Consider the following 9,341-nt stretch of genomic DNA (forward strand, 5'->3'; position numbering starts at 1 on the left):
TGCTGCGGTGTCTCACTGTAACACACCCCAGACAGTGTAAGGGTATTTCTGCCTCAGTTTAGGGGTCTGAGACTTGAAGGGATTTGTGGGCCAAGGAGATAGTTGAGTCTAAAGTAATGGCCCAGGGCTGGGGTATACTCAGTGGTAGAGCATTTGCCTGACATGTTCAAGGCCCTGGGTTCCATCCCAGTACTGCAAAAACAAACAAAAAGTAAATACATATAAAATAAATTCTTCAGTAAAGCAATGACCCACTCTTCTATCAGCTGCACCTCCCCAGCAGAGAGTTTGTCACGCTGAAATGTCAAAGTCCATTGAATTGACTGCCTCCCTGACCAAAGGAGAAGCATCTTGCCGACAAGAGTTTTGGCTATGTCTCCCCTGCCCCCTGCAGAAGGCCTATTCCTTAGATGATGCTTGATAAATGGTCCAGTGAATGAAGGGAAGACTGAAGAAGTTGTGGAGTACAAAGCAGAAAGAACAAGGATTTTAGAACCACACAGATCTAAGTTCAAATGCTGCCTCTGCCACTTTCTAGCTGGGTTTACCTTGGGGAAGTTGCATCACGTCTCTAACCTCATTTTTTGCACTTGGAAAATGAGGACAATCTGACCATCTGCTTTGCAGAGTTGTAAATGAAAGGAGATCAAGCAGTACATAGTAGGTGTTCCATCAGTGAAGACTGAATTATGGGCTGAGAGTGTGGCTCAGAGGCAGAGCTCTTGTGTAGCATGCATAGGGCCCTAGGTTACATCCCCGGTATAGGGGCAGGGGGAGCCCACACCTGTAATCACAGTGACTTGGGAGACTGAAACAGGGGGATTGCAATTTTGAGGCCAGTTCTGTCTCCAAATAAAAACTAAAAAGGATTGGAGATGTACTTAGTGACAAAGAGTCCCTAGTTTCCACCCAGTGCCAAAAAAAAAAAAAAAAAAAAAAAAAAAAAACTGGAAAGAATGAATGAATGAATGAAGACACAGTAGTCTTGGAAATGTAGACTGGCTGGGTCTCCTGTTTCCTGTCTGTGCTGATACAGTTCTGACATTTTTACATCCTGGTTTCCTTCCTGGCCCCTTCTGTAGTCCCCATCATTATCTTTATAGCAGCAAAAACAGCTGCCAGTTGTATTGCAGTATACTTAAATTTGGTAGCCTAATCTCATTTAAATCTCTCAATAATCCTGTGAGATCTATTTTGCGATCTACATTTCACAGATAAAGAAACTGAGACCCAAAGAGGGTGAGTGACTTGCCCAAGGATATGATGATCTGAGAGTTGGGAGTACCGCTTTTGGCCTTCATGACAGAATTCATTTAACATGTACTTGTACCACTGGAAGAGGTCCAAGGAGTTCCCAGAGCACAGACCCTCAACTCAGGACAAGAGGGGTCCTTGACATATCTATGTGATGGAAACAAATTTCAGCACGCTGTCAGTCAGAGACAGAGATTTATTTAGGAAAACAGAAACACATTCAGGGGAGAATGTGGGCCACATCGGGAGTAAGTGACATGCTTTGGGGAATCCCTGGCTCTTCTTTGGAAGGAAAATTGGTGAGGGTTAGACATGGGAGGATATGTGGGGATACAATCGGTCTGGTGACCACAAGACAGTTTATGTGGCCCACCCAATTTTCAGAGTCCTTAGGCTGATGTGGTCTCCATTATCAATCAGTAGACAATATTGGAAAGTCCCCTAAATTGTAGTTTTCTTAAAATATTATCTCTCCTTTTGCTTAATCTATTTATTGATGGGATAATTAACAGTGCACAAGGTAATTTTTTAAATGGGCGAATTTATGGATTTCCTAGAAATCTGGGAGTGACCAGCCTGGGAGAAAAACTAACTCGGGGAGTGAAAGTCATAGGAAGGCATGCAGAACTTCAGATTGAAATTATATTCCCTTGTTTTTCCTTTTGTCTCCTCTTTTTTTTTTTTTTTTTTTTTTTTTTTTCTTATTTCTTCTATTCTACCTCATTTGCACACCGGGTAGAAGCTGGGCACTGGCAATTAGAGGTTCCTGCCCTCCTGTAAGTACAGTAGCAGGGAGGGCAGACATGCAAATCAAAACAATACCTTTCATTCTGTATGGCAAGTGCTATCTTTGAGTGGGCCAAAAGTACAATGAAAATCCCAGACAAGGTGACAGTTTCTTCTGCTGAGGGCAACCCACTAGAGAGTTGATCCAATCCATTGTTTGCTAGCTCTGTGGACTTGAGCATGTCTGAGCCTTAATTTCTTCATCTGTAAAATGGGGGTTATCATAATAGTATTTCCCTCATAGGATCATGGTGGAGATAAGAGAGAAAATGTATGTAAGACATTTAGCACAGTGTCTTGCACAAACAAGGCAATAACTCAAAACAAATTTTAGCTGATCCTGTATGTCAGTTGAGGTCTTCTAATCCTTTGAGATTTTGGGATGAGCACAAGCAGCCAGTCCAAAAACCTAGTTCCAAGACTACAAATTCCTGGCAGGTATTATTTCTCCAGGTCCAGCTCCTGCTTCAGCCTTACCATCATCAGTCAGTATTATTACCAAAATGGTATAAAACTTGGTCCTACAGCCATCTGCACGAACACTATCGTCAGGTCAGCCTCTCTAAGCATAAGAGATTTTTCTGGAGACTTCCAAGAATATGAGGGAATCATATCCTAGATAACCTCAGTGTGAAACAAAACAACAGCAACAACAAAATAAACCTGGTTCCCAAGACAGCTCATCTGGCTCTTGTTTCCCTTCACTTTGTCCCCAGTCCCTCAGCCATAAGCCATCTCCCAGTAGCTCCTGGTAACCAACTGCATTGTTTGGCTGTTCACCTTCTCTCTGAGATCTCCACTTCCCTTTGCAAGTACTAATGAACTATGTGAAGCCCTGGGGGCAGAGGGGTGGGTTTCCCCTCCTGTCTTCCCACACCAAGTGAAAGCACAAAGGCCCCTTTATGACCTTCATGTAACCTCCACTAGGATGGGAGAAAACATTTGCTGTCATTCGTGACAGTTGACACAGATGGGTAGATAGATAGTCCTGGCCAGCTTCTTTACCTCCCTCTCCCTTGTACCCTCTGCTCCTGCCAATTTCCCAAATCCATTCCTCCAAATTCAGGCCAACTAGCTGAGCCCACCTTAGCTTTTCAATATGGAACCTCTTATTTTAAAAATTCAGTTATTTTGGAACCAGGCATGGTGGCACATTCCTATAATCCCAGGTTTTTGGAAGGCTAAGGCAGAAGGATTGCAAAGTTGGAGGTGAACCTAGGCAACTTAGTAAGACCCTGTCTTAAAATAAAAAAGAAAAAGTAAAAGGGCTGGGTATCTCAGTGGTGGAATGCCCCTCAGTTCAATCCCCAGAACCACCAAAAAAAAAAAAAAAAAAAAAGGAAGAAAAAAAAGAAAGAAATCTAGTGATTTGGGGAGCAAATTCAAATCCAAGTCCTCTTAGTTGCCTCCACAAAAGTTGCCAGCTGCCTTTCTGAGACTGAAGGCTATTCAAGGCCACACCTTCACCCTAAATAGGTTTTCGAAGTATTTTCCTAATGAAAACTCCTCTTCCCTAAAGAGTAGAGGTCATGCACTGAAGATCTATGAGCTGCATCTGACCCACAGGGGTGATTTTTAAAAATCAAACTAACATTTAGAAATTGAGAGATTCCACATGAAGGTCTGGGAAATGTGGCTCAGTGGTAGAGTGCTTGCTTTGCTGCATGAAGCCCTGAATTTGATCCCCACTATCCACCCCACTCCCCAAAAAAGATTACACATAAAAATCTGGAATTGTGGCTTTTTCTTGTAAACTTAGGAAATCTGGCATCCTGAGACACACAATTCCTCCAAGGAGCTTGTTGGCCTGAATGGTGAGTAGGGTCCCAGCTGTTGAGACAAGTATTTCTTAGGCCTTTGTCCACTGGCCTTATTTATCTGTCCTCCTGGAACCCTGTGAGCTTTAAAGTTTATAGCCTTTGCTAAGAGGCATTTTGGTGCCAGCTTCCACCCTCTGCTGCCTTATTATTATTATTAAATTGGTTCTGGGGATTTGCCAGGATCACAAAAGGGGAAAGGGCACCACAGGCAGAAGCACAGCAAGAGCAGTCACTGAAGTAAGCAAGCGATGGCTATTCCTGGAAAGGCAAGGTCCAGAGGACTGGGGTCTCCAGGGCAAGCAGGGCGGGGCTGGAAAAGGTTTGGCTGGGGTTTGCTTATGAAGGGCCTAAATGTGCTCTTACATAGCAATGGGAGCCAAAGCGGGGTTCAGACTCTAGCTACCTATTTACTTTTGCAGTTCTGGAGTCCTGCTAGTATGCGGGCACTCTACCACTGCGCTGTACCCCCAGCTCCAGGATGGGGTTTAAACCAGGAGCTGTGCATGAGAAAGGTGACTAGGAAGCTCGAGAGGAAGGATGAATTGAAACCCTTCCGTTGCCCACCCCCTCCCAAACCTGCCCTGGCCCTTGCAGGAAGCCTAGGAGAAACTGGTGCCGTGGTCCAGGGGACCAGAGATGCTGCAGCCAGACGCGTGGCAGAAAGCGATGGGAACGGCTGGCAGGGCTCTAAGGGAGGAATTTCGGAGGCAGCCTTGCCAACGAAGGCACGCTCGACCTTGACACAAAGCACTGCGGGCGCTGCGGCTACGAGTCGCTGGCTCCCCTCCCCCTCCCCGCGCTGCAGCGGACTGCGGCGGAATCCCAGCCAGCCCTGGCGGCTGCGGCACGCAAGAGACGGGGGCGGGATGGCGGGGATACCGGTCTTCCCTGGAAGGCCGGGGAGGGAGAGCAGGGAAGGCTGATCACGTGGCACCGCCACCAGGCACAGCCGGATTGGCGGGTCTCGCAGCCGAGGCAGCCGGGGTTGCTCGGGTTTCCGGGCTCTGAGCAGCCCCCTCCCCTCGCTGCGGCGCCGCAGGACCTGCCTGGCAGGATGGAGCGCGACCGGGCTCGGCAGGAACACACCCCTTACCCCCACCTTCTCTTCTGCATCTCCCCTGCCTCCCCGCAGCCGCCCCTCTGTCCACCGTACCCACCCGGAGGCCCGCTCTATTTGGGCTGGCTGAAGCGGGTTTCGGTGACTTGCCCTATTTTTCCAGTTTGGGGCAACGCAATTTAATTTGGCTGGCGCGGGGCGATTAGAAGGGAAGTCCCCCAGACACCTCAAATCCCACACAGTCAAACCGGACTTCATTACTTCCCCAGTTTGCGCCTGTTTCAAGCGAAAACTAACCTCCATCTCCGTTTTTCTGCCCCCATCAAATCTGTGACCACAACCTGTTAAATTTCTCTTCAAAATATCTCTTAAATTTTATATCCAGTGTTTCTCCTTCTTACCATTAATCGTGATTTGTAACTATGTTCACTTGTGTGACTGTGTTTGTATGGGGTTTTCCCACTTGATTGTAAGCCCTGGGAGAGCCTGGGCTGTGTCGCTCACCCTCGTAGCACCAACACGGTACCAGATGCGGGGTATGTTGATTTTTCTCTTCTCTCTGAAGGCGCTATAACTTTAGTCTAGGGAATAAACTGAAAGACAGTATATAGGTTAAAAGGAGAAAAGCCAAACAAAACTTAATGTTCATGAAACCCTGGGTTTGATCCCCAGCATCACCAAAAAGAAAAAGAATAATCATGGACATAGGCACAAGAGCACAAAGTGTAAGACTCAAGGAAAGGGCCAGATGGTTGGAGTTCATGAAATATCTTGCTTTACACAAAGGAATAGGGGTTTGAGGCTCCTGGAGGAGGGGAGGTAGTGACTGACCCAAGCCATGGGATCTCGGGAGAGCTGCAGGTAGCCAAGGGCTGTCCCCCCCTGCCCAGTCCTGGGAATTGAACCCAGAGGTGCTCTACCACTGAGCTACATCCCCATCCCTTTTTGTTTTAAGACAGGGTGTTACTAAATTGCCTAGGCTGGCCTCAAATTTGTAATTTTCCTCAACTTCCCTAAGTAGCTGGGATTACAGGCTTGCACCACTGTCAAAGTCTGTCTTTTTTCTGCAGGAAGTCTCCAAATTAGCAGCCCTCAGACCACCTGTGGTGATCTGTCTGGGTCAGGTGTCAGACTTCTAATCTCTTCTTCCTGTGAAAAGATCTTTCCTAGGCAGATATGGAGATCTCAAAGAGAAAGCCTGTTTGCATCTGTTGCTTTCTTTACTAATGTAGATAGGTGTAAATTTCTTTTACTAAAGAACAGATTTTCAGAGCTATATCTGTCTGCAGTTTCTTTAAATAACCATCTCCAAATATGCCAAAGAAATATATTTAGGGGAGACAAAATCTGGGGTCCCACACAGGTACACAGTGGGTACTTAATAAATGCTAATTGAATGCATGAATGATATAACAAGTAATGTGCTAGGGGAGGAGGAGAAGAGCACATAAACACACAGTTCCTATCCTCAAGAAGTCATCTATAAAATGAGCACATACTGAGACCTTCTTTATTAGTAAGACTCCATTTCTACCCTGCCACTTCATCCCAGGGGACCACAAATCATTAACCTAGACACAGTATTGTTCTGGTATTGGAGGAACAGGTGGGAGTCTGAAGAGTCCAGGATTTAGATATCTAGCTTTGCTGACTTCTGGCTGTGAAACCACAAGTCTCTTCTCTCTGAGACTCTATCTTATCATTTAAAAAATGGGGATAGCAAAACCACTCTCAGCGCTGCTAAAACACACAAATGATATGATATAAACAGCAGACCAACACCCAGATTTTCAGTGCTGTTGGGTGAAGAAAGGTGACTGTACCTTCCAGTTTACCTGGAGCAGAAGAGGGAACACCTATCAAACCAAGCAATTAACAGCATTCCCTTTCATTCTTGAAAGAATCCTGATTTGGATAGTAAATTATGTGGTCATCACCGTAATTAATAGATGTGACATGAGTCATCTACATTGTGCTCTGGGACACAACAGAGGGAAGGAGGTAAGTCTATAGGAAGGAGGGTGGTAACCATGAACATGAGCCTGGAATTGTGCATCAGATTACAAGAGAAGAAATAGGAAGGATTTAACTAGGAAAGGGACTACTATTTGCAAAGAAGTAAGGCTTGACAATTCTGAATATATTTAGGTAACATTAAGATGGCCACATAGCGCTGGGGATATAGCTCAGTGGTAGAGCACTTGCCTGGCATATTCAAAGCCCTGGGTTCAATCCCCACCACCGCCAAAGAGAGAGAGAGAGAGAGAGAGAGGAAGAAGGAAGGAAGGAAAAAGAAAGAAAGGGAGAGAGAGAGGGAGGGAGAAAGGAAGGAACATTTAGTGCACTGTAACCTCTCTTTGTGTTGATTTCAATGGAATGAAACTTGAAAGAAACAAGGGGTTGGCACACTCTTTCTGTCAAGAACTAAGACGGCCACGTGGCTTGAGCCCAGGAGGCATGGAAGGAGATGAGGCTTCGTATAGTGCTGGCTGTAGAATGTGTTTGAGTAGGGTAGACAAGTCTGTGGCTTCCCAGAAGAACCCAATGAGGAGCTGGGCATAAAGTCCAGGCAGGAAACATTATATACTGAGAACTGAGCCAGAGTAGGGCCTGTGGCCCAGAGAAGTGGGGGAAGCTTCCATAAGCACTTGGGAGGGAAAATGGATTGGATAGAACTTCCGTGCGGGGAGGGGAGAGAATCCAAAGACAGGTGGAGGATTTCCAGGTGAATGGGAAGGCCATTAACTGAAACAGGTCAGGAGACCCAGAAGACAGGAGATGAGCCAGATCAGGCTGACTAAGCATTCATCACTCCTGACCTAGAAGGAAAAGGTGGGGCTCCCAACAGGTAGAGATCATTCCTGAAGTCAGAGGAAATAGCTGGGGCTCAGTCAGTATTCAGATAACATCGGATTAAAATTAGCTTCTGTAGCAACCCTGAAAGGCAAGATCAAGAGAAGAATCTCAAGGAAGAAAAGACCAAGTTTCATGGTCCAACTTCATTGTACATATGGCTCTCCTTGATCAAAATGCTGCCACAATGCTCCACTCCCTAACAGAATAAAGCTGGGCATTCGAAAGGCTCCTGGTGACCTGACTCTAACCTATCTTTGGTGAGCATTTCTTATTTCATCTGCTTAGGGTCCCCTCTCCTCCTCTTCTTGTTTTTTGGTTTTTTTGTTTTGTTTTGTTTTGTTTTGTTTTGTTTTAGGTACCAAGGACTAAACTCAGGGACACTTACCTACTGATCCACATGCCCAGCCCCTTTTTTGTATTTTATTTAGAGACAGGATCTCACTGAGTTTCCGAGGGTCTCACTTTTGCTGAGGCTGACTTTGAACTCCGCAATCCTCCTGCCTCAGTCTCCTGAGCCCTTGGTTTAAAGGCATGGGCCACCACACCTGACCCCTTCTTTTTTTAAGAGCACAACACTGTCCTTTGGAGAACTGCTGCTCCCAGGCACAAAGTCTGTCTTTTTTAGGCAGAGAGTCTCCCAGGTAGCAGCCCTGGTCCAGGTAGGGGCTATCAATCATGGCCTCTTGAGCCCTGTGACTGCAGGTGTGAGTGAATCTGTAACCAAACCTGGTCGATCAGAATCCATCTGTAAGATTTTTGAAGATTTGGAAGAGAAATATTCATATCTCTCTGGTAAGGAAGCTGGGATGCATAAGCTGGGGATTGCTGTGAGGAACAGTTCCAGTTAGGAGAGAAAGTGGTCTGCAAATATAAAGTGGGGAGAAGAGAGAGTTAATGCTTAATAAATAGATTTCCAGTTTGGGAAGATGAAAAAGTTCTGGAGATGGATGGTGAAAATGGTTGCAGAACAATACTAAATGCACTTAATGCCACTGAACTGCACACTTAGAATTGGTTTAAAAAAAGGGGGGGGATGCTAGGAATGCAGTTCTGTGGTAGGGAGCTTGCCTAGCATGCACAAGGCTTTGGGTTTGATCCCTACCGTTGGAAAAAAAACTTGGTTAAAATGGTGGGTTTTATGTCATATGTAGTTTTTACCGCCACAACTACCACAATGATAATAATAATGATGATCATTTAAAAAAAAAAAAAAAGCTCACTTGCAAAGCAGCAAAAATGAATGACAGGGTGCAGGAGTTGGTTGGTTCCTGGGATGCAGCTGGTCCATGGGCCTAGTTGCTATAATAGCACCTGTCCATGAGTCAAAAGTCATTCTTTAGGTCTAGGCTTCTTTGTGCCTGGCTTCTCTGGCTTGCATCCAATGGAGCCATAATACAGACTTTATTTTCACTTGACTGTCACATTCGTTCAGACATTCTGACCTCCTGTTGTACCCTGCTGCTCATACTTCCTCAAACTGATCTTCAGTTTGCCTTCCCTCTATGCCTTTCCTCCTGGCTTCCTGATTGGAATTTTTCATTTTTACAAGCTTGTCAACTCTTACTCAT

This window comes from Sciurus carolinensis, chromosome 1 (genome assembly GCF_902686445.1).
Source record: "Sciurus carolinensis chromosome 1, mSciCar1.2, whole genome shotgun sequence".
NCBI classification, from domain to species: domain Eukaryota; kingdom Metazoa; phylum Chordata; class Mammalia; order Rodentia; family Sciuridae; genus Sciurus; species Sciurus carolinensis.